General features: G+C 44.5%; 1 long non-coding RNA gene across 1 annotated transcript in view; it reads right to left on the reverse strand.

Moving 5' to 3' along the window:
* Window positions 1–24,390, reverse strand: part of LOC149356125 (uncharacterized) — a 176,692-nt gene extending 152,302 nt beyond the window's left edge. The window contains exon 1 of the long non-coding RNA XR_016289792.1: window positions 24,266–24,390. This is a non-coding gene — a long non-coding RNA (uncharacterized LOC149356125). The remainder of the gene's footprint in view (window positions 1–24,265) is intronic.
* Window positions 24,391–26,216: the final 1,826 nt, after the last annotated feature.

Raw genomic sequence — 26,216 nt, forward strand, 5'->3', positions numbered from 1 at the left:
GAAACAAAGAAAGTTGACCGTTTTGGACTATTGTCTCTGGAAGAAGCACTTGGCCTCACTTGCACTCGCACTTGAGCAGATAATTGCAGTTCTCGCTTTCTCTATTGCTAGTGGATGATCCGTTCCTTGTCAGAAGTCCGCAGATACTTTCGAGGCTTCTGAAAGAAAACGAAAGTTCTGGAAGGCTTGCCCTTCTCTGTAGATATCAAAGAGCTGTATTACTCCCTTCCAAAGGACGTTCTCTGCTAGGTAGTCAGCGACTGTATTGACTCGGCCGAATGAACCAAGTTCCAGAACTCCAGCAGCGTGATCAGCTTCTTGTAGCTTCTGTCCTTATACCTCAACTCCATGGTCGTATGCTTTCACGGGGAAGTTGACAGCCGCGCGTGGCGTATACTGTGCCTAAGACAATGGTAACACATGTCACCACCAGTGGTGTCCCTCTGTGGATGCCCGTACACGCGACTCGTTCTGTAAAGACGCAAGTGGCTAATGTGAGGCAGGACTCCACGTATCCGTGGTAATGCGCATTTGCCTTTTGGGGACTGTGTGGAGCTCCGCACAGAGTCGATCAGACTTTCTGGAGTCTTCCAACGGCCGCTTTGAACCGCGCGTGCGACGCCTGCCGGCGTTTTTGCTCAAAAGCGCCACGAGCGTGAATGTTACGATATTCGTGGCCGACTGAGATACAGGCCGGAGGGATTGTGTGTACCGAGTGCCGGCTCTGTATCACTGACAGAGCACCGGCGAGTGAGCAGCTCATGACAAGGCACGCAAACATGCATGTTCCAGGCGTTACTGCATGGCCCGAGGCCACAGCGCACCGCCAGAGCGCAGGACGACACGTTTCCCGCTCAGCTGGCAGTGTGCTCTTTCAGTCATAGAGAGCCGGTGCTTGCGACCCGCAAATCACACATGCTGGACTCTTGGCCGGCAACGAATTCTGCAGCCTCCAGGCTCGGGGCGCTATTGGCCGAACTATCTCTATCCCACTGATAGCCGCCAGGCGTCGCATGCGCAATTCGCAGCACCCACAGGAGCACTCTTCATAAGTGTGATCGACTCTGTACACACATTGACACCTTATTGTGTGTCATCTGAATAGAGTTGCTGTTGCACAGAGCGCTCTGTCACTTCGGTTCAAACTAATGCTCGCGGTTTGGACTCTCCTTTTCAATGAATGTTAGATTTGATCTCGTTCTCATTCCTGCGCGTTGTTCGGAGGCTCTTCCGGGCTATTCCTCTTTGTTCTTAAGATTTCAGACATACCTATTATTGGTAATTTCGCCAGTTGTGTACTACGAACGCATCAGTTCCCTGAATATTATTGGTTCATTCCGAATTTTCACGATGGAATAATACTTGCAGACGTGGCCACGCGAGCCAGCCGCTCGATTTTGTTCATTTTGGCAGAACGCCAGTAGTTGCTTGCACAGGAAAGTGAATTTCGCGACTTGCCTTCTGAAACCTGTCTGTCTCAACGCACTGTGCCTTGAAACCCATCGCTTTTGCGACACCCCTTGCCGTGTGCTGTGCCACGTTACCAGGCCGACCGCGTTTTCCTCCAAACTTACTCGTGCACGATCTGAGTGAATGAGAAGAGGCCGCGGCCAATCTTTAATGAATTCCGGCTTTGGCGGCCCAGAAAACTGCAGTGCAGAAAGTACTGAACAATAGCAGGGCTTCGTAGAACGCCCTTGTTCGCCGGCCATGCCAGCATCATCCTGCTTCAGCAGCGAGCGTACGACGAAAGGCGCTATCGAGAGCCAGTTTAGTTTGACTCCGGCTCCTTCCTTTGTCGCGATGTAGCAAGCGGCCTTTTTTATACTTCGTGTAGAGAAGAGGCCGAGGATACACATGTCTGCGAACGATGCTTGTCAGTGCATCCGCATCGCGAAAACCCTAACTTTATTCGTCAATAAGGGGGAAATTGCTCGCCGTATTCGTCTCATTATCAGTACCGGCAGAATTTACATGCATGTTCTGCCGTCCTATGTATACATCACGTCGAAGAAAACTGATTTCCTTCCACGCTTCGTGTTTATTTTGAGCGTTTTTTTTTTTGAGAACGTAAAATATTTTATTGCATCGATCAGCACCTGTGTGGCTGTGCGAAAGCGTTTTTGACAGAGACACGGCGCCTATTGCGAAATACGAAATGTACAGCACAAGGCACACGTTCGCTAGCAGAAAAGTGCGTGCTTGAATACGTCCGCCTAGATCGCAGCAGCTGCCGCGCGCCGCGGCTTGAAATTCGCGGCGAAGCAAGAAGCCTGATATAGACTGCACGCAACGTAAGCAGCTCGTGTGGAGTTTAACGCCAGGTTTAGGAAAAACCTTCCTTGCGCCCGGTGACTTCTACCGCAAGTTCTTTCAAAAGTACACGGAATTTTGTTGAAAAACACTGAACCACTTCCAAAAACTGGTTTAAATCACGGTAGTTAAGAGTGCGATGAGGCAGTGCTTTACACATTGCCTTGGTGACAGTTCCACTTATTACGAAAAATCGCCATATTGAAAAAGTCAAAGGTGTTGACTTCTCACAGGAAGATACGCCGATATATTGGACAAACCGTGTTATATTAGTGGAAATGAAAGAATGTTGTGTTTAACCTATCTAACGCCCATCATCCCAGTCAGCAGCATTAAAGCAGTGAGAATTTGGGCACAAAAACAAGAAATGCTGTCAGTTTGCCTTGCAAAGGGGCAGCAAGTGCTTCGTGCGGAAACCTGAGGCGAACGGGCTCTCGCATTTAGTTCGATGAGAACGTTGATAAGGTACCCTGACTCGTTCCTCTCTTTTTCACATGTTATCCCTTTCTTCTATTCATTGCGCACATTGATGGCAACCCTTGGCGAGAAGCGCACTGAGTATAGAAGCACTTCTCGAAGAGATAAATTCAATGACCCTTTTTTCCATGCCGGTACACCATGCGACTCTTACGGCACTAGACAAGAAATAGAAAAATACACATGTGCTGATACTCCAAACTCTATTTTTCCCGACCTTGCACGGAAGTTGAGATATTCGCCTTGCTTACTTCTTTAAAAAGAAGCACATCAGCTCGGGATAATGGCATGACAGTTGAGGCAATCACAGCTGCCGATATTTTATGCACTTCTTTGCGACATATTTGTAAATATGCTTTTATTAGCAGCAATTTTACTCATTACATGAAGATAGCCAAAGTTATGGTTGTACATACTGGACGCTGATGTGATAGTATTAGATAACTACCAACCTATCTCAGTCTTGCCTGTCTTTTCAGAAGATTTCGAGTGTCTGCCTGAAAATGAGATTAATTAGTTTCCTTGGAGAAAAGAAAGCCTTCGTTGAATATCAATACGGTTTCAGGGCAAAACATCCAATGGAATTGCTTTGTTATGATGCGAAAAAAACTGCTTAATAATTTTGACAGTAACCTATTTACAACGGATCCGCATTTAGGTATTTGAAAGGCCACCGATTCAGTGAAGCATCACACTCCGTTCCAGGAACTCCCGCTCTATGATATTCAGGGCGTAGCGCTCAGGTAAATTCGCACCTATATATCTTGAATATTGCCATACACATGCCGTATTGTGGTCCGTTCCCTGCTAAATCAGTACATTTTTGGGCCCCTGTTTGTTTTCTATTTAAATAAAGCGGTTATACATATACCACTACTCAACACTTCATTGTCTACGCTACTGACACTAGTCTTTTTTCTTTTGCTCTAAAAACCTATCGCATTAAAAAACATTAAAACATTAAAAAAAAAGAAAATACGTAATCTTTAAATCAAGAAATAACCCACAATACAGAAATGTGAACAGTATTTTTAGTTACTCTATAATAGTGAAGGTTTCTACATTTAAATTTCAGGCTCTCCACTTCGAAAAGCATTTCAGCTGAACGCCTCAGATAAATAATATACATGCGGGTGTATCAAGTAACGTCCAACATTCTCGGAAAAAATTAAGAAAATTGGAAAACCATTTCTGAAGTAATGGTCAATCCTTCTGATATGTAAAACAAACAATCTTTCTTTTAAAGTGTTTCCACCGATCTCATCGAACAGTTAAGACTGCCTTAGAAAATTAATAGCCAAAACGTTAGCAGAAAGAAACTAAGACTGCCGTCGGGTAATCTGCCAATATATTGATTGATATCGTGAGATCTTACATCATATGAAAAAACTGCCTTTTAAACGGTTCCTTGTTGAACAACGCTTTTCTCCAGAAATGTTGGGTATTTGTTAGCATGCGACATAAAATTAAGGAACTGATCCCTGTCTGGTCAAAGCGTCATTTATACTATGCGCTTGTTAAATGTCACCTATTACTGTTTACCGATCTGGGGTCCAACAACGCAGTCGAACACTGACAGACTGACATTGGTTGTTCTCCAAACATGAGCTTGAATAACACGATCTGCCGGTAGCCTATCTGCGCTATGACCTATCTGAATCATCTTCCTGGTTGAGTTTGCGCTGCTGATACATATGAAAACAGCACCTGACCGCTGCATTTCGAGCTCTTGGGGAGCTCGAAATGCTCGGGGAGCTCGCTGCTAGGAAATAACTTCCCTAAAATCAACCAGTGATAGGAGCTCAAACATGCTTCACATATTTGGAATGAAAATTAACTACAACCGTGTAGAATATCTGGCTTGCGCTTGCCGATTATTACACGTTATACCTCATGCCTAGAGAGCAGTATAGAACCAAAGCACTGATGTATTTAATCACGATCTTTCTGAATACAAACGTCTATCCTTGCCTTCTCAAAGCAGTGTAGATCACATAAGCTTTAAAATGTCTTCAAAAGCTACATGCTGTCATATTCAAAGTCATTTAAACTTTTGTTTGTTGTTTCATGCAAAAATGCACAGAGGTCGGAAACTCTGGGCCACATTGTTTAGTTGTTATTTCAGATTTTGCATTACCAACTGTATAAAGGTGTATTCTTTCTCGTGTTGTTGTGCAGTCTAGGAGTTAAGCGAGCCGGAATAATAAGCGAGCCCTTTTTAACAATAGGCTCGTTTGTCTTCAGGCGTCAGGAATACGACACTGAGGCTACTTGCTCCAAAAGCAAGTCAGTCAGAAAGCTGACACTTTAACTACCGAAATTTTCTGGCCATGGCATTTTCTCTTCAGCCACGTCACACTTCATCAGCTGGGATTAAGACCAGCCTGGAAGTCACTTACTGTACGCGAGGGTTACGGTAGACAGCGTCGCGATTTACTGCTCGCTTTATTGCTGCGCTCGGGTAGCTACAACCGAAGTGCGTGCTTGGCTCCTGTTATCATTCTTTTTTAGACTGCTTTGTTTTGCTGTTGCGCTTCTGCGAAATAATCACGACTTAAGCGTGTGACGTGGCGTGCCCACTTTTAAATGAAGTTGGTGGCACTCACAAAGTAATTCGGGACGCAGGCTGTTCAGAAGGGGTGGCAGCAATCAGGACCGTACAAGGCGCACAGATTCGAGTCGTGACTCGCCGCTGGAAGCGGAAAGTGGCACGAAATACCCCGCGCGCTACGTGAAAAACGAGAGAACCGCGCTGCAGAGCACGAGTAAAAACAATGGAACGTCTTCTGCTTTAAGTAAGTTAAAGCTTTAGTGGGGAGAGTGGAAGCACTAGAGCACTTACACAGTGATAAAAGCAAACAATAAAAAAACGCTGCAGTTGCTGCATTGATCACGCCAGCGTTGCCCGCGAGTCGACTCGAAGAAAAGTCGCATCCTTCGCGGCTTTACGCTCACATCCTCAAGCGAAACTGGCCATTTCCTGTCAAGCGCTTTGAAAGTGAGCATTATATAAAGGATAGCTCAAAAGAGCAGTTAGGCATGGCTGAAAATCATCCCTCTGATGTAACGGCAACGTTCTTAAAAGATGGGAATGACACATCTTGACTGGGCATGATAACAAGAGTAAAAATATAAAGTCGCCTTAATATGAAAAGCAATCAGACATTTAATTACACTGTTTTCTCTTTCAAGAGCCACAACCCTAGAAAAATTGAAAATGAGATACGATCGTCTGTCAAGTGCTTATGTTCTCGACTTTTATTTATCAAGGTGTTTCCCAGGCGTTTAGCCTGAGATACTCTGCAAATTGAAAAGAAAATACTTTTTGTTTAAGAAGAGCCCTTTTTTTCGGCATAGCGGTGTCAACGGTTTGCTCGTCACAATGCGACTAACACGCGCTATTTCGTAGGCTAGTTGACTAATCATAAATAGTCGACTTGTTCCTATCCCTGTTAGTCTTCTTAGTTTTTGAGAAGTGCGTAGCCCACCGTAAGCAATATCAATTTCAATTTTTAGAATTTTGAAAACACAGATACTCTCGGCGCTGTCGCGCTACAAATTTTGCCAAAATCAAGCCAAAATACATGTAGTTTCGAAAATCTTGCAGGCAAAGCAACCCCTCAAGTTCACGTAAATTGTCAAAATAGCCAAAACTTGTTGGGCCAGGACGTCGAGGCTAACTGCGTTTTCGAAATTCTAAAAACTCATGTGGATATTACTTTGTGCCGGCTACATTCCGCTAAAGAAGTGAGAAGACCAACAGCACTAGGTAAAAAGTTAACTATTGACTATTATTTAACGAGCCTACTAGTGAGCAAGTCTTACCTGTATTCTGACGGGCTATATAGTTGAAAATGCTATGCCAAAAGAGACGCTGTTCTGACACCGAAGACGCATTTGTTTAAATATGCAGGACCTCTAAATTGAAGCAATTGGTATATTTATTTTGCTTTTTGACGCCACCGTGAAAAATAAAGGATTAAACTGCAGTTTCGCATCACAGTCGCCGGTACATCTTGAGGCTCTGTGCCACATGCTGGATGTCTTTATGTCAGTTCAAATATCATTATGTGCTATCATAATTGCAACAGTTTTCTTCCCTTTACCCAGTGCATAGTAGCAGGCCAGACAATGATCCCTGAATCCGACCTCTTCCTCCCCGTCTTTTTGAAAGTGGTTATGTTTAACAGGCCTTTTGTCACAAGTCTTCACCAAATAAACCAATTTTCTTCATAACCGGACTGTGTTGCTACTGGGCCGGCTGCCAGGCTTTCAGGTGCCTCTTCGGCGCTTGCTTCTAACCCCCCCCCCCCCCCCCCCCATCTTCGCTCAGAGAGCATCCGAGATTCGCGCTCTTTTGCTGATCACGCTTTGGAATTTCTATGTCATACTAATCGACACGGTTGCGGGTGTTTCTTTACGGTTGGGGGTGTCTGTACGAAAAAAAACTTTCGTGGCATAGGCGTTGCACGCCCGCCTGGCATAAGAGGGCCTGGGTTCGAACCCATATGCCGGCGAACTTCTTTTTTCCAATGAGGTGACGTGAGAGGTACCACTTCCTATGGACACATTTTACGGACAACTTCTGGGTAAAACTTCCGCTGACGGGTTCTGAAGCGCAAGCTTCTCTAGGGGCCTCGTGCTTCGATAGCCGGGTGCCTAGCTTTGACCTTCAGATGAGTTAGAGGGGAAACCTTGAAAAATGCAAAAAGAAATTGAATCAATATCCATGACTGGGATTCGAACCCCTGCGGCTGCGCGAACAGATCTCGTTTAAGGGCCTCTAAGCGAGACCACTAGGCTATTAAATTTTTATTTCATGGTACTTCTTCTACATGGTTATGTACCGAAATCACATATATATATATATATATATATATATATATATATATATATATATATATATATATATATATATATATATATATATATATATATAATAAGTTGGGGAAGTCACATTGAAAAACTTAACAGATTTATTCAACGTTTCGACCAGGGACTGGTCTTGAAAAAGACCAGTCCCTGGTCGAAACGTTGAATAAATCTGTTAAGTTTTTCAATGTGACTTCCCCAACTTATTATATTTTTAATCAGTTGCCTTGAAGATTTTGTTATCCCTTATATATATATATATATATATATATATATATATATATATATATATATATATATATATATATATATATATATATATATATATATATATATATATATATATTGAATTCGCGATGTCATGTTGAAAAACAACAGATTTATTCTTGAAAAACAACAGACTAAGTACTCATTTGAAAACCGAACTGTCAAAAACAGCACGGAGGAATAAACTTCCTGCATAAAGCCTAGTAAACAGGGGCGTACAGTACAATTGGAAGAAACTACTAAGTTCGGAAGTAGAGACATGAACTTAAACTGCAAGAATGCTCGGATAATCGGATGGGAACAATCATGAAAAAACAAGAAACGGGCACCCAACTGTACGGCATACAGGTGCTCTAGACCTGAACCCCCTACACAAACAGCCCTGAAAAGGCTATCACGCCGCATGGGTTTAAAATTAGAAGACCAAATAAACTTCGTAAATACGGGATGGAAACGCTATATGTAATGTCTGGTGCAGTGAAGGACCTGGAGTACGTAATAAATTATGGTTGACAGAAAGGTGTTGCAAGCCTGGGCTTGACCTAAAATTCAAACCCGATGCGGGACAAGCATAACTGAGCATAACTCTCAACGGCCGGAACCCGTTCTCTCCAGTAGGCTATCGCCGCAGCCAACATGTCTCCTGTTAAACTGCGCCACACTCTCGCGCTGTGCCTTGGAGAGCGTCGTCTTCATCAATTTCCATCTTCTCCGTCCCGCGGCACTGCCGGCTCACCGTCGTCTTCTACGTAGCACAAATCCGTGCTTTCGCTCCGTTTCGAATGTAGTAAACATTCTGTGTAGTTTTTCCTTCGCATGAGGCATACATTGTTTTCGCACTGAAAAACGTCCGCGAAATCGAATTCAGAGATTCACTGTGAAAGCCAGCTGTGCTCTGAGGCTCCCCGTACCAGCAACTTGCCAACACTGCCTCAATAAGAATGGGGCTGCCCAAATATCCATCGCCAACTTCAACAGATCTCTTTACCCCACCTGCTTCGTTTAGAAATTTCACTCACCACACATTTATCCCCGCCTACCCACACCCTCGAGAAAAATTCAGGAAAAGTCTATAAAAAATGTACAGACCATAGGAAGCGTGTTGCTTGATGTCCTTTCTTTCAATGAATAAACATGAAAAAAATTACTGCTGCACCGTTTTTCCCCTAACTTTGTTTGCGTCACACGTTAATTGCATTACATGAACCAGTGACATAGATCATGTTTCCAGTATAAATACCTCATCCCACTTGTCAATTCAAACCGATCTACATCACATTCCACTGTTTTACTATATGACTTTGCTTCCAGGGAAATTTATGTTGGAGAATCGGGCAAATAAAAATTATGCGATAGGGATTTAGTGCCTCATTTCAAGTCCTTGTAGTGTGTAGTTTCAAACATCGCATACAATTCTTCATAAATTACACCTGATATCAATCATAACGTTTAATGGATAGCAACCTGATTTATTTATTGTGTGGAATAAACCTTCATTCATTCAGATACCCAGATCAGCTGAGCACTTTGCATGAGCCTGTGACATCTATAGGAATTACAACAGCAGCTCTGACTACACTTTCTAACAAGAGCTTTCAACTTGCAACGAGACAGCATGCAGTTAACATCACTGGTATTTACATTTGAAGACTTCTTCATTTCAAGAAATAGCCCCCAGCCACATGCGTTTTCAGAAAAGAGAAACTGCTGGCTTTCCGACCTTCTGGGTAATTCGACTGGCAGAAATGCCCACGGCAGCGCGAGGGCAATCTCAGTCGCTGCCACTTCTCCTTCCAAGTGCCGCGAAATAATAAGCGCCTTACAACAAACTTTACGGTCTCGGACAAGAAGCCGCGAATTTTTGCTCGGCATGACACGATAAGACGGGCATTGAAATGTGCTTTGATTGCGAATCGCCAAAGGTATCCGTGAGAGCAAACCCCTGCGCTTTTTTCTCCTATGTCACAGCGTAACTAGTGCCTTAAGTGACTGTTTCATTGCGAGACGCAACTTTCCAATGAAGCAGTCGACTGCAAGCTGGGCACACGCTCCTGCTGAGATTGCGATAGCGCCCGTCCATGCCACACGGCATTGATCAGCCGCTGGAGAACCGGAGACACCAACTACTACCTATGCCGTCCACTCAGTGAAAGGGAAAAACGGTGAGGCCCTGTATGGAGAAGCGGTTGGTTGACTACGGTCCTCTTGACTCTGAAAAATGGGCAGACCGGCAAAACTGGCTGGTGGCTTATTGAGCGCTTGGGCTACCATGCTCATTATGTTTAAGCAAGGAACGGCAGCCCCTTGGCAATTGTTCGCAAAAAAAAGCGGTTGCGCTCCTAAATTTGGCAGCTGCCAGATCGTAAAAGAGAAAAATCTAGAACCAAGGAATAAGATTTGCAATGACTACAGCATTACCAATAACAACGCCAATTGCATCAGCTTCCCACGCATTCACCTTTTCGATAAACATGTGTGTCTTTTTTGGTTTCTTGATTTCGTAGTTTTCTGTTGATATCAATAGTTTGCTCACTATGTGCGGTTAGCAATGAAGTAAACTTGCTTTATTGTTTATTAGAATAATGATTGCAGTCCCCGCCTGAGGCACCATCGGACAGCTTGCGCTCCTGATGATATAGAAGACAAGCTACACTTGCGTACACTTTAGTTCTTTACCTGCGCGTCCTCTGTTTCATGGGAAGTGGTAGTATCTGACGCATGTAGCAGCAGAACGGAGACAACCGCTACAGAGACCCGCTCTCTGGCATAGCTTTCGTTCATCCCCTTCTTGATGAAGAAGAGGCAGAGCTTGGGAGTATTTGCAGAGTATTTTTACCGCGAGGGCTGTCACATCGAGCGCTGCTGGTGGCTCCGCCGTGCACGTGGCTTCAGCTTAGGCCGGGCCTCGCCATAACTGGGCTGAGATTTGCGACGGGGTCCAGTTAGAGCGTCGCAGCTGGCTAGAAAGCTCCACGGCGAATGTGCCGAGTGGTCCAGCGGAGCTTCCGACAGCTACGCCGCAGCAGAATCAGATTGCGTCGGAGAGAGTCAGAGCGTACAGGGCAGAGAGAAAATTCGGTACCGCAGCTGTGTGTGTGCGTTGCGCCACGGATAACCCCTTCTGTTGTGCTGATGCTGCTGCTGCTACTAATACAACTACTACTCATAGGCTCGTTGGGGCGTCTCACAGGCGACTGCACAGCAGGACACGTTTTGGCGTCTCACAGCCCACTTCCCAGCTGGGCATGTCGCTGGCCACAGCCCGGCAGGGCGCACCATCGGCCCATTTGGACTCACTGGCGACTGCCTGGCACGGTGTCCCACAGGCGACTGTCTGGTTGGCCGGCTTAGAGACCCGTCGTGGCGTCTCGACGAAGCCTTTGGCGCCTCTTAGGCGACTGCCTGATTGGGCGTCTGACAGGCCTATGTGGGCATCTTACTGGCGCCGGCCCGGTAGGGTATCTCATCGGACCATCTTGGCGTCCCACAGGTATATTTTGGCGTCTAACAGGCGGCTTCTCGGTTGAACGTAGAAGGAGAGCGGGCATGTGCTACCTACAAAAAGGCGCCTCAAATATTAGTGATACGGTTTCTTTATGATCGTTTGGGAGTCGGAGAAGGGTGGCAGGTAGTCTTTGAAAGACGTCGACCGAGCCTGTAACCGGAGCCGCTTTCGCAACCGTGTCACGCTGCGGATGCTTACGGCTTCACGGTGTGCGTCATGTTGTCGCTGTGGGCGCTCATGTCTAAGCATGACATGCGGGAAAGAGAGCAAAGCCGCCGCGTTCGTTTGAGGCCTATCTGCGGACAACTCTGAACAGGGTGTGCAGGGTTTTTTTTTTCATTTAAGGCCTCTCGGCCGCTAATGAGCATCAGCTGCCGTTGTTGAGGTCATTAGGCGCTACGCATCGCTGCATCACTTTTTTGTGTACCGATCGCGTTCGGGACCTCAAAAATTATTGTTTAGAAACAGATAAACTCCCGCGATTGTTCGGTTGTATTCTTCGCCATGCGCTGTATTAACATTAAATTCTATAAAACGCCCATGATGATATTTTTTTTCCATGAGGAAACGCAAACACTCCGCTCTGCCACCTTGACACTGGCGTTGCCAAACCTACTGACGAGCTCAGAAAGGATGCAACAGGCGTTGACGAGGCGAAGAGAACAAGAAAACACGATAGGTGTGTTTCCCGAAGAAATACGGTGAAACAGTGAGCGTACCCAGCTCACGGAAACAGCTCGTTCTAGAGGTGGTTCTCCATAAACTTCAGATCTAAGAGCAGGCGTCTTTACAACTTAGAAATCTGCATCACCTGGGCTTGCGCCATTGGAAGAGGCAGCCTAGACAGTGCATAGACTTTTCGCAGTTAAGCCTGGAATTTAAAAAAGAAAAACATATTTCTTGCAACAGAGAAAAACGCTCAACGGAGCCTACAAACGTGCACCGATCTCGCATAGTTTTTTCACGAGCTGCCCATGGTAGCGGACAGGCGTTCAACGAGGCTTTGAGTACCGTTTGCACCAAGACATATAGACCGAGCACTAAACAAACGTGGACGCATTATCAAGCAATAAACTGCACTCAGTAATTTTTAGGCGTACGGTTCCATCCTTCGGAATTTGCATTACCATAATTTGTTTCAAACCTCCTAGAAATTGTTTCAAAAGAGTACTTTCATTTTCTAACAGTTGCTTAATCGTCTTCATGGTTGTCTCGGTTGTCTACGAAGCCAAAGTGCAAGGCAGCGGCTTGCTGACACTTTATTTTAGCAGTTACACTTCATGAATCTGAGGCTTTCGGAGTATTAATGCACGTTCTCTCTGCTGCCTCTTTCTATGTAGGCGTCGGCAGTTCGACAAGCTTCGAATACAGAAAAGCTGCCACTAGTTTTCAATTATTTGAAGATTTCGCCTTTAACCGTAATTTCGAAGTACCATATCAAGCGTGCGAACTTGATCCGTTCAGTTGGGAACGCATTGCTTCCTTTTGTCACGCACAGGTCCTGCATTCGAACGATTCCGGTAGTTTCCAGCTCGAGAAAAATTTATCGGACTGCTACTCTTCATAGAATCAATAAAATCTTATCCAGATGGCGGCAGATGAAATGGACCGGGAACTAAATTTTGAGGACAAGAGTATTTAAGGACAGCGGTAAAGATATTGCAGAAGGTGCTCGAGTCTGCAACCGTTGCTATAGAAATGCCGCAGAAGATCTCTATCCAGAGTTTTTCGATCAGCTGTACGGCCGCTTTAAGGTATGCCGATGCTCGAAACCATGATCAGCGAGCCCGATAGCGATTATATGCCGGCAAAAGTAGTAAACTAAAAACCTATTGTCACAGCCACCAGACACTAATTCGACAGCTGGGGTATACCGTAGCCTTTATTTGAATCTTCGCACTGAAAGGTGTTACGGCACTTAACGTGCGCCTTGCCGAGGACTGCTTTAGTGCACCGTGGTTAGCGGCTATACGACGAAATGCGAAATACTGCGAAGCCATCTATTGAGAAAACCCCAAATAACTTCATCCGAGATGCGAAGCGAGCGTTCCCTTCAATTGAATGGTGCACACTATAGAGCAAACTGTATAGTGAAATACGTATAATAAACACGTCTGAACGAAAAAAAATACTGTCCATTAACAGCCTATAAGTAATATTTTACCAAGTTGTTATCAGGTGGTGGGATACGCTGATAGAGCAAGATGTCAACGCATGATGTTCCATCAACTTGTTTGCTGCGATTTTCAATTCCAAATGAATGGTACAGATCCGTGTTTCATCCATATTACTAAGTTTAACTCTTACAACGTCACACTGGATCTTTCCATTTCTGCCGTAACTTCTTAACGCGTATTTGCTATAGTCATTCCTTTAGACTTGATTGCTCCTGCTTTCTTTGATAGCGCCAAAGCCATTCGCAACTCCAGATCATTAATCGTCGCCTAGCAGGCCGGCGCGAGATGCCGCTGATTCATCTCCGGATAGAAACGCACTCTTTTCCGTTACGCGTGCCGTGTAAAATGCCATCTCAGCACTGGACTCCTCGTGATCCCGCCGCGTAAAGGGCGAAAAATGAAAGAGCGAACGCCGAAAGATTTCAAATGCAATCCATTTTTTCTGTTCTCGCAGGAAAGTCCACGTTGTCATTCATTTGTTCCCGATAAAACCACACGACCTCCCTAGAAACTCCTATCTATCAAAAACTTGATTCAGAAAAAAAAGGAACAGTGACCTTGGTCCTTTCATCAAAGCATGTAACTCCGCACGACTTGTTTAATCCTGGTAGGCATGCCGCTACGCCAGCATTACTTCTATGCTAAACACCTTCCTGCGGCCTGGCCTTCCCTTTTTTAAGGCTGGGTCATTTATTTACAGAACTTATCATCGTCATAACCACCATCAGCCTAACTGTGTCCACTGCAGGACAAAGGCCTCTCCCATATCTCTCCAATTAACCCTGTCGTTTGCCAGCTACGACCACCCTATCCTCGCAAAATTTTTAACCTTATCCGCCCACCTAGCTTTCTGTCATCTTTTGCTACGCTTGCCTCCTCTTGGAATCCACTCCGTTACCCTTAAGGACTAGCGATTATCTTGACTCCGCATTACATATGTCCTGCCCACGACCATTTTTTCCTCTTGACTCCGACTAGGATCTTATGAACCGTGTATCAGCCCTGACTCACAGTGCCCTCTTCCAATTTCTTAACGTTACACCTTTCATTTTTCGTTCCATAGCTCGCTGCACAGTCCTTAACTTAAATTGAGCCCTTTTCGCTAGCCTCCACTTTTCTGCCCCGTAGGTGAGTAATCATAAGATACAGCTATCATATACTTTTTCTCTTGAGGGATAGGGTTAACTGTCATTCATTATCTGAGAAAACCGGCGAAGTGCGCTAACCCTCATTCTTATTGTTCTGGTTATTTTGCTCTCGTAATTCGGATTTGCGATCCCTACTTGCCCTTAGTGCACGTATTCTCTTATAACTTCCAGCGTCTCGCTATCAATTGTAAACAGTGTGACCTTCCCAGACTGTTGAGCATCACTTTGCTTTTCTGTATATTAATTTTTAGTGCCAGAATACTGCTCAGCCTGTCTAACTCAATGATCATGTTTTGTATTTCATCTCCTGAGGGATTTAGCAAGGCAGCGTTAACAGCTAATCGCAGGTATTCTCCATGGCCTCTTATCGCCAACTGTTCCCAATCCAGGCATTTGAATACCTCCTGGAAACAGGCGATGAACATCTTGGCGAGATCATGTTGTCCTGTTTGACCCCCCTTTCTTATTGGAATTTTATTGCTCACATTATGGAGGACTATGGTAGCTGCGCACCCGCTGTAGATATCTACCAGGATTTTTACATAAACCTCTTCTACACCCTAATTCCACAGTGTCTGCACAGCTGTTGAAGTTTCCACTGAGTCAAATTCTTTGTGGTAATGTGCAAAGGGTATATATACAGAGGGGTTCATTATACTCTGCGCACTCGTGTATCACCGGATTGATTGTGTCAGTATGGTCTATTCTTGTGCACCCACTTGGGAAGGCTGAATGATGATTTGATCGATTGAAGTCTAAGGTGGCCCTGAGTATATTAGTGATTACTTTTGTAAATACTATAGGCAGTGCCTCGGGTCTTGGCAAGTGCGTGAAATAAAGAAATAAAGAAATCTGCCCAGAAATCTCTACACGTATCGCGCCAATTTCGATATTGCCATCGGGGTGGTTCGCCAGCCGGGTTAGGATTAGCTGGTCGGCAGCTATAATCCGCTCACCTTCGACAACAACACTGCAGGCTCGGGTAAGACTGCCATCTTTCACTGTGTTCGGCAGTCCTCCCAGAAACTTAAATGTTTCGAAAGTTGCTAAAATCAGCGGGCTCTTCAACTGCAGTGCATACGTGTGGCAGCTAGCTTCTGTAACGAGTGTTTGCACCTGCTTACCCTTGTGCAATACAGGCTACATGTGGCACACAATTAGTTGCCACATCATGGCAAGCCATGCGCAGCTGCACCAAAGATTTTTTTCACAGTAGATGGCGTGTTTGTTTCCTATGCATTGCGGCTCCTTAGTCTAATTTGCTGTACTTTTTATATCACCAGAAAGCTTAATAATCTACAAATAACAGTCCTTCTCACTTATTTCAGAACTATGCTTGCACGACGCCCATTTTTCAAAACGCCGAATGAGGTGCAAATCGACCTGCAATGTGAGAAACTTCATTTACTGACTCCTTCATCTGGAGCCTTGTGAGATTAGTGCAAAACTGTGATAGAAGCAGAGTGCGTTTGGTTTGTTCGCGCTATCGAGGAACTGAATCTGTTAGCGACGAGCGAAATTCTGTGGTCTAGAATGGTTAGAAACAAGGCGAGAATAACGACGATCGAAACTGTTATTTAACATATTTTCAAATAAAAAAAAGAATAGATATATCCAGCCTGCTCTGAAACACAGCATCGGTTCGAACCTTACCGCCTCATAGAACCTTTCTAACCCTGCCGAATTTTCAGAACTCTTTTTTTTTATCTCTTGTATTCACTGGTGGTACGGCCTTCCGGACTGCGCCGTTGCTGATAGAAGGTGGAAGGATTTCAGCGCTTATTCAAGTCGTGTGGCAGGCTTAGAGAAAATTTTCTCCTGATGTCGCCTTTTGTTGCTCGTTGCTGCTGCTTCTGGGCTTCGGTACGTCATGCTGTTTGATGTGCTCTGGGGGCCTGTTATTATTATCCGGTGTCTTGATCTATCTCCTGTAATGGTCCTCATAAGTACAAAAACAATGAGTAATATGGAATGTTTTTGGACCTCATTTTGCCCCAATTAGGTTTGAAGGCTTCTGGCCATGATCTTGGCAAAGCGGGACGACGAAAGAGTACCGAAGCGAAAACCTGCCAGAAGCTAGACGAGAAAGAGTGCATTGCGCCAGATGGTTCATAGCTGCAGATATTTTTTGCTTCTTGGAAGATATTAGACTAAAGGCGCGCGTTATCATTTTTTTATATTTTCTTCTTTCGTCATGCTTCTTCGTCGTGCTCAAACGGCACCAACTAGTATGTCGTCATGTACAGCTCGAAAATGTTTTCGAAAGACCGCGTCAATTCGAGCGCGCCACAGAACTCTTCGTGCTGCATTTTGACCCGGTGTGATATAATCGTACTCATTCTGTTATTCGAACAACTAAAAAGAAGTTTATACACTTCGAGACACACCATTTGAATGCATCTACTACTAACTCCCTCGCAGAGCACGCATCTTGAAACGCTCGTGCCCTCCCGACATTCTGTAAGCGGCCACAGCGGCGCCGCGTTTCACTTACAACTTGGCCGTCAAAGGAAGGAAAAGTTGCGTTAAAAGCAAAGCACAAACGACAGGACGACTTCGTGCTGGAGAACGACCCGGGAAGCGTTCGTGACGTTTTTCGGTGATGAATAGAGGTCATTTTAGGCTCTTTGGCGCGTAACTTTCTTTTCCTCTTGCAGACTGCAGCTGCGAATATGCCTTTTAAGCCAGGCCCGTGCTATCGGTCTGCAAGGCTCTCGCAGACCTTGAGCAGATTTTTGCTCTAGCCGTATTCAGTATAAGGTCGTAAATAAAGGAGCAACTTAAAAAAAGGTAAAGTTTGTAGATCTTCAGCCCCTAAATAAATGGTATTGGCTAGGCTGATACTGGCAAAAATGAAGGCAAAATATCAATTAAGGGACTCCACGGAAGAAGTTACATTTAGTTTTCAGCTGTTCGGAATACAGTGAATTCTTAAAAACCCATTTGATTAGCATTTGCGTAGTCTAGTGTATACTGATTACGAAGATAAAGATATTTATTAGGAAAATGTTACAAAATTTTATTCGTTTGCTAGCCATAGCACATCGCCCTTTCGACTGTGCTGAAGCTGACAGAGCTATTTTCTGCAAGAAAGAAGAGTATCAAGTTTCTATCGCAGTAAATAAAAACTGGTTCATTTGCAATATTTGTGTCCATTACAGCGCGTTGCGAGTCTGCTTTCGTGTAGTGAAAGCACAATGTGCTACAGCAGAGAGCGTTTAATGTAAACAGAATAACGGTAACTTAAACATTTTGGCACTCAAGCAGTACTACGAGAAGGTATGACACAAAAAATATTTGCTTTAAGCGGGGCGACCCTTGTTAACATCACCAATGAATGTCGAATGATAGTACGTAATCCACGAGTAAATGACAGTAACCCAGATAGCAAGCTTCTGCAAAAAATACGGTGCCATTTCTGTGGAGAAGTTCTTTAAAAGTCTGCACGTTAGTCTGCTTTCCAGAGTAATGAGTGCAGGGGCTGAAGGCGACGGACAAACATCCGTTATTACGCTGTTTGGGAATGCATGCAGCGCGTCAGCGGCAACGGAAGACAGGAGAAGAAAGGACGTCTTTTGTCCCCTTTGTCACGCTGCGTGCATTCAAAGAAAGCATAACGAACCAAAGCGCCAAGAACAAAGTTTTACTGATTTCCGTTGCGCCGTCAAGCAATAATAGCGCCTTGAAAAATTTCTAACACGCCTGTCAGAGCTTGACACAAGCGCGTGTTATGGTCGTGATGTTATTCGGAATCAACCACATGGGCTGAGCCTGTTTATGATTAATTAACTATTGGCTTCTCCTCCATTACATGAGCGCGCCGCTATGCTAGGAAGGTGGCTTTATATGTTTTTTTTTAAGTTGTCCATTGGCTGAGGGTGTCCGAAGAAGAATGTTTGGAGAAATTTTAGACACCCCATTTGGTCCCTAGAAGCAGCGAAGCATCTGAGACCTGACCTACATTATGAGGGCTGTTGTTTTTTAATCTCTTTGTTTCCTGCAATATTGTTGAAGTTGCGAAGACTTTCTTAACTGTGTTCGGTGCGGGCTTGTTGGTCATTGTAGCCTCGTCGTATGTCACAGCGAAAAGCAAACGAGTGGACAGAGTATTAGAGAAGTGTCACTACAACCTCGTGAGTGTTGAAGCGGAACTGATAACGGCAATGTTCCTTCGACAGCAGCTGCTGGAATACTCCGGGTTTGAAACAAGGTAGGATCTGCCGGAATGCTCATAGAAGCCGCCCAGTCTGCATAAATAGCCCGAACAAACCCAAGACCCCGTGGCAAGGGTCAGAACAACAGAAGCGATGAGAGGCTGCTCGGCACAGCTTGCTGCCGGAGCTACAGCTTCGGAAAGTGAGCTCGGCCCGAGGGGTCCCCGAAGCATAAAAGTTGGCGGCCATCTCTAGGGTGACCCGAGGGCCTGTCGTCGTCTGCTTCCTCTCTCTCTCTCTCTCTCCCCTCCACTTGATTCTCCCATGAGTCAAAATATTTGTTTACCTACCTCCCCAGTCCCATGTGAAGTACGATAGAAACGAGTCAAAGCAGAGGCGGCATTCATTAGGGCAAATGACAGACTAGCACTGCTACAAATTATGGGAATTATAAGAGCTACTACCGTGTATCCGGGTCGCACTCGCCAACTCTCCTGGCTGATCTGGTGGCAATGGTCAACTAAGTTGTTTCCTGAGTCAGTCTAGAAATAGGTTTTTACCCTGTGAACTGTAGATCCAACAGGAATGATACAAATAACGCAGTCCAACGTGTTGCGCTCAAGGAATGAAACAACGGGAGGAAGACACACGAAATTGATGGCCATGAATAACAGGGGCATTCGGCTGAGGTAGCACCGCACTTAGGACAGTGATCATGAAAGGTTTAAGGGTAGCCGTTGAAGCTGACGGAAGACCTGTAAGTGCTAAGGGGCTGCATTTAATATACTAAATTGCATACGGCTTGCTGAAGCATTGTTAAAGTGATATCTCAATATGGCACGAAAAAAAAAAAACCGAAAGAAAAGTGTAGAAAAAGGAGCGATTAGTGGGACTGCAAAAAGAGAGCGTACCCCAAACCCAAGCTTAAAATACGTCAGGCCAGAAAAAACCGCGCTTCTACCTAAGCAAGTCATAACGTAAAAGGCTAGAGGTATTTATAACGGAAATAAATTCCGGACGCTCAAAATAGCAAAACTAAGCGATGAGCGTAACTTTTATTAAAACTTCGTCGTGTTACTATCACCTCTGTTGTCCACCACTGGCTTCATTAAAACCATCTTCAGCAGACGTTTTCAAAAAAAAAAAAAATTGGCATTGTGGTTGTTTTCAGAGCTTTACACTGTCTGAATACACGAGACTGAGACAAAAAGTAGCTCAAAAGTAACATTATTATGCAGGTAGAAAAATCTCAGCCCCGCTGTACAGCGACCCTAGATTTATTATCTCTCACCTCCAGGTGGTGTGTGGCGCTGTTGATTACCATGGTGGAAAGGATGGGTCCACTGGAGAATGCTTAAGGTGATAACCTCCTTGGTAGCACACACCAGAGAGGAGAAGCATGCGATAGTTGGTGTTTTCACAAGTAAAGCTGAAACTTTTAGCTGGCAATTACGAAAGAATAAAGGCACATCAGTGGCCACCTGCCTGTCTCTTGAGCAGATGTGGGAGTGGCATAAAAAATTTTAAATTTGGAATTGTTTTAAAATTTGTTTTCAGTATCAAATTTGAAATAACTCAAAACTATTGCTGACATAACACGCTCAGGACGCGTCCATAATGCGACTACGCCGCATGTTTTTGATGTGCAAAATTCTTCCAAAACCAGCGGTGGCTGCCTACCCAAGAGATGGGGAAAGGAATTGGGAATAGTAACTTCATGGCTTGCCAATTAATCTGCGACGACTCCTACTGAAAGAAAGTTTTCGCTAGGTGGACATCAACAGCCCTCCCTCCCAATAGTTTGAACACCACAAGGACGCGTGTGAGGCGCTGCTATGCCGTTTTTAAAGCTGAAGAAAATGACTTCTTAAAGTGTATCTTAACAGGAGTCGAAGGCTGGATGCATCACTTTTAGCCAGATAACAAACGAGGAAGTGAGGTGTGACATCCATCGTGACCGGAACCGAAGCTACGAACAACACCGTCGTCTGGAAAATTGACACTGGCACTGTTCAGGGAGTGTGCTCGTGGCACGCAGTGTGAATAGTGGTTCGTACTATGACCTGCTAGAGAACCTCCTAAAACCTACAACCAATTGAAAAGACAACAGTTTCCTGACTTCTGGAACGCTTGTCGCAGCTCTGTAGGGCACAGTCACATAAAGCTTCTGCAACTACGGAGAAGGCCACTTCTGAACCTAGCGTAACCACTCGACCCAAGGCCTAGATCCTACGGCAGTTTAGGGCCTCTTAATGACGGGCTCGCTGGCAACAAGTTCAGCACGGACGATGAGGTACACGCTTATGGCCGCAAGGGAAGAATTTTTTTCTTCCGGAACGAAGCCATCGGCAAAGCTTTTGGAGCACGTGCATTGAACGAGCTATTTACTCTGTCTAAAAAAATAGAAAAATACTTTTAATTCGAACTCCGCATTTTCTAAACAAAAAAAAATACTTAATTTTTGACTGCCCCTTGTAAATCTGAGAGGTTTGCTCCATACATAGTAGTCGAAGTTTACTGAAACACTCTTGAAAAATCAGAATACCCAAGTCTACAATCACGATCATCTATTAAATGCGTTATCGTCTGAATAAATTCCCCTAATATGAGGACCGAAATGCGCTGTTCAGTAGGCGATTGCAATTAGATGTCCGATTCAAATGTTTCTCTTCCACCCTTGAAGACTTGATTCCCAGACAACGAGTACGGCGTCAAAATTTTTAAAGGAACGCTCAGGACTATTTCATCCACTTTTTTTTTTCGAGTGAAAAACAAATCTATGCTTCTTTTTGAAGATGCTGGTGTTTGTCCTAGAGAAAAGGACTCAACGGTGTTGGGGGTAAATTGCACTTAAAAATTAGCCGGGAACTCAATTCAAACTCATGGAGTCCGCTCCAAATAGGACTCCGTGATTACCGTTGCGAAGTGGCTATACCGGTGGAGCCAAGCCTCTGGGATCCGAACAAAAGCCGCTCACACACCGCAGTTCATATCCGAAATCGGACAGGGATAGTGGCACCTGTGTTTCCTTTCTTGCCCCTTTCTAGCTTCTAGAATCTCTGCTCTCAGTGAGAGTAGTGTCTTTGTCGTTGGAATGTTGTATTTTATCCGAAAAGGCAAGCTTCAGTTTTTCCTCACTGTGCCTTTAGAGCTGAGCGGGCCGAGCGCAACGAGCACTAGGCTCGGAGAGCACTTTCAACCTAAATAAAACTAAGAAGCTTTAATGTGAATAAATTTCTTTTCACATCAGGGTTCCTCTTTGCTTCAGTTCCTGCTGGAACTTACGTCTTGTTTTGCCATTTCAATCAACCTTACTATATGTTTGAAAGAAGCCTTTCAGACTGACCAAACAAATAAGAATTCCTCGAATTTAGATGTCTGTTAAAAGAGAGGCGAACGACTTTATCGCGGACCTGCCCTGTAATTGGTTTTAGCTGAATTTTTTTATGCGCCCCAGAGCATAGAAAGGCATGCCTGTTTTCCAGACGAATTATCGCGAACTGTAATAAGAGTGCATCAAAAGCTGAAATAGTTGATTGAGCTTCGTTACTGTTTTAAAACTATCGCCTTTTGGCATCTAAGTTTGTTTTCCTTCTACAGTTATCATTAGTTGACAACCAGTCCATGTCCCTTTTTCGTGTGTTCTTTTTATTGCCGATGTTTTTCCGCGTGTTGCGGGTCCATTTATGCTATACGGTCCAGTTTTCTTTCAAAAGTGCGCCTGATGCATATAAGCGCACTGTAAACAAGTTTTTGTTGTGCAACAATTTCAGAGTCGTGCCAATAGGGGGCTTCCAAAATTTACTCAAACTCTTACGCGCTTCAACAAAGCAAATATTTTTCAAAAAGAGCAGTCTTCTTTTCATACTATATGTTTAACGTCTCCTTAAGTAGAAACCCAATAGCTACTGAACTCAGCTTAATGTCGAATTAGAGATGGCGATAGCGACTTCACTTTTCATTTTAGCGGGGCGTCGTTATCTTAATGCTTATTAAAGCGTCACCTCATAACAATATTTTGTAAAAAAATAACAGTAAGAACATGCTGAAGGCTTCATTTGTCGCACAAGACAGAGCATGTTTAACAATATTTCGCAAAAGTTCTGCCATGCCATTTCATACTAGTTTTCCTTTGTACAGATAAGCGAAATTGCTCATTTGAATTGCACTGCCCATGGATATCGCAAACCTCGTTAAGTTGGCACTTGCACTTGTTTTATCCCTCCTCATCCTCTTTTTGTTCTTTTTCGCAACAAATAAACCTCATACTTAATTGGTGTTACAGCTTCTTGCTATAAACGCAACTGCTGGCTATATTCCAACGTGGAAGGGCTTCCTGTTCCGGTGTCATTGAAATGTGTTCCTGCTCCATCTCGATGGGCATTTGAAGGTATTCATGCGAACATTCACGTGTGCCCACTGGAAGGTGCTACTCTGAGTGTGCACTAAAGGACATTGCCACACGCACAAAAAGCATGATGTGGCCATGACGTAATACTACTAAGCAAGGCAGTGACATGATCATTGTCAATCACTCCCACGAGACCAGTTGGATTTGAACGCCTTTTCTTTTTCGAAAAGCGAGAGAGTCGGCTGCGTTATGATCACTCTTCACGTAGGTCAGAAGGAAGCAGTGGAAACTTTGAAATGATGTCAACACCGGCTGAATTTCAAACCAAACAGGCACCAAGCACAAAAACTCTCCGAAAGACGGAGAAGCGAATGCGTCACTTATTCGTCCGATGAGAATTAGCAGGCATTGTTGGACCAACATCTTGTGTCCGCTGATCCTTTGCTATCAACTGACATTTTTCAAGAATGCTTTGTCATTGGCTTTGTTAAAAATACTTTGCCTCCTTATGTGGCACTTACTTTAGCTCTTAGGACACCACGTCTCTAGCCAAGCCAAGTGTAGTTCTATTCAAGCATGTCGTTGACGCTTAAATAAAAATAAAAGGGGCCATTACAAACCGCAGGATTAGGCCTCTAGAAGGCAACTAGCTTTGGTGCTGTCTTCTTCACACCAAACACGGTTTTGGGACGAACCAAAAGAGCGTTGCTTTGGTGACTTTCTTCTTTTTAGAGACATCTTGAAGTTTTAAATCAACTAAACATAAAATCTACTGAGCTTACTAGGTTTATGTTGAGTAGTAGTCGCAGTTCTGCGGAATTTTCTTTTTTTCACCTAATGGAAGACATATATGGTGGCGAATTATGCGATCTGGTCAATGGCATAACAGCAGAGCAGTATAATCCACGATTACAAAAAGAGCCATAAAAGGCGCAAAACGAAGCTGCTTTGCAGCAGAACACACGTTCGTGCTATGCGTGCTGCTGGCGCAGAGAGCTCACCATGGCGCTAGGCTGCGTGAGGAAAGCTACGAAGAGGGCGCGTATGCAAGCGGCGAAGTGGTGGCGGCGGTGCAAGCAGGTGAGAGGTGTCGCCGTATCGCCAACTGCGCAGCACCTGCGATCCGATCCCGGGAGCTGCGGGCCCTGTCTTTTAAAGAGGTCCAGTCACGATTCCAGCAGCGACCGCCAGGCGTCGCTCCAGGCCGCAGAAGTGTGGCGAGGGGAGGGAAGGGGGGGAGCGCACTTTTCGGCCGGCGTGCCAATCACGGCTCGTTCGCCGAGCATTCACTTGTGCGGAAGAGAGAGAGGGTAAAGTGCCGCCGGTGCGTGTTTTTCGTTGTCGCGTTAGTGCTACGCAGGTCAGTTCCAGGACGTTGCATATCCGCACAGAAGGATCTCAACAGCAGAGTACGAGGGAGCAAACAATTTTTGGTATTCGCTGTGATGTGGGAACGAAGTTGCAGGGCAGCAAGCCGTCGGCGCTCGCTGAGGCAGTGACGTGGTGTGAAATTAGCCTACTTTATGGACATCGCAGAATTTCTTCCAGACCATGGTAAGGCGAGCCTAACGCTAGATGAAACCGTGGAAAAACATCAATAGATCAGGCGTTGGCGTCGGAAAGCAAAATACTAATGAATACTCACAGTGAAGTGTAACTTATCATCCTTGCAACCCGGCCGCAGATGGTTCTAATCAAATTAATCGCTGGCTTGACACTGTGCAAAAATCTCAGCAATATTTTCTGTGTTCTTGCTGATTCACGTTATTTAACACGCGTGTCAAGAAAGCCATTTTTAATCGAATGCTTTCTTACTTTCAAATTTCGGAATAATGTGTTTGCATGGGCGTCCTCTATTTTACCTCAAAGAAATGCTTGGAGCTGCTTAGCTTGGGGCTTGAGCCCAAGAGGCCTTTTGAACAATGAAGATAAAAGTGCGCGGATAATGTGCTCAGAAATGAACAGAGAGCGTAAAAACAGAGAAATCGCAAAGTATATGAAAACATTTCAGTGAAGAAAATTTAGATAACTTTTCAACATACAAAGATGCTCTGTTATGAGTAGGATTCATGTAATTTGTGAATTGTTTAAATGGGCATGGTGTCCCTTAAAAGGTCATACCACGTTCTCTGTGTGTTACTTAACTCGATTATAGTTATTGCTTTTTTCCATATTTACTATTTCGTACGATTACTTGCGTTGAACGCATCATTAGAACACTTGTTTTTTTCTTTCTGTTGTAGATTGCACTATGCCGTGTAATGAGGGTACGGAAGTCTCTATATGCGTAGCCCGTCTTGAGTTTGAGCTTACAGCAATTTTGACAATTGCCAAGGTGCCGGGGATTTAAGGAAGAAATAAATTGCCTCATCACGCCCATGTCACAATACAGCGGTCGTAACGCAAGCAGCAGAAGCAACTGTAAAATATTATTGTTCAGTGCAACAACAAATAATGCACGCTTCTACTGTTAGTGAGATACAAGTAACGCATTCATTACAAAGAAAACACTCAAGAAATTTTAGTGCACAATTAAAGCAAAACTTTTGTGCATGAGACGAAAGTAAATAGCTTTCACTGCGCGTGAAAGGAAGAAAATGCACTCGTTGGTCAGACAGATAATACCAGGTTTTCAGGAAGGACTAACAATTTTTTTTAATAGGCTTTTTAGGGTAAAAACAAAGCTTTTGCGGCATAGCATTACTAGAGTTGGCGGAGATCAGAAAACTGGTGAATCTTCTGAACTAGTAAGCTGGTTAACTAATTTTTAATAACGAACTTTTTAACTACTAGAGTTACGTGCCCAGTTGCAATCAGGGATGTCTAGCCGGTCTTTGGTAGTAGTCGTATCAGTTGTTAGAATTTCGAAAACGCGATTATCATGGGTTCTGTAGGTCGACAAAATTTGGCGTTTTCGACTAATTACAGGCACTGGAAAGGTTGCTTCACCAA

Source organism: Amblyomma mixtum, chromosome 3 (assembly GCF_055824585.1).
Source record: "Amblyomma mixtum isolate Tamu chromosome 3, ASM5582458v1, whole genome shotgun sequence".
NCBI lineage: Eukaryota > Metazoa > Arthropoda > Arachnida > Ixodida > Ixodidae > Amblyomma > Amblyomma mixtum.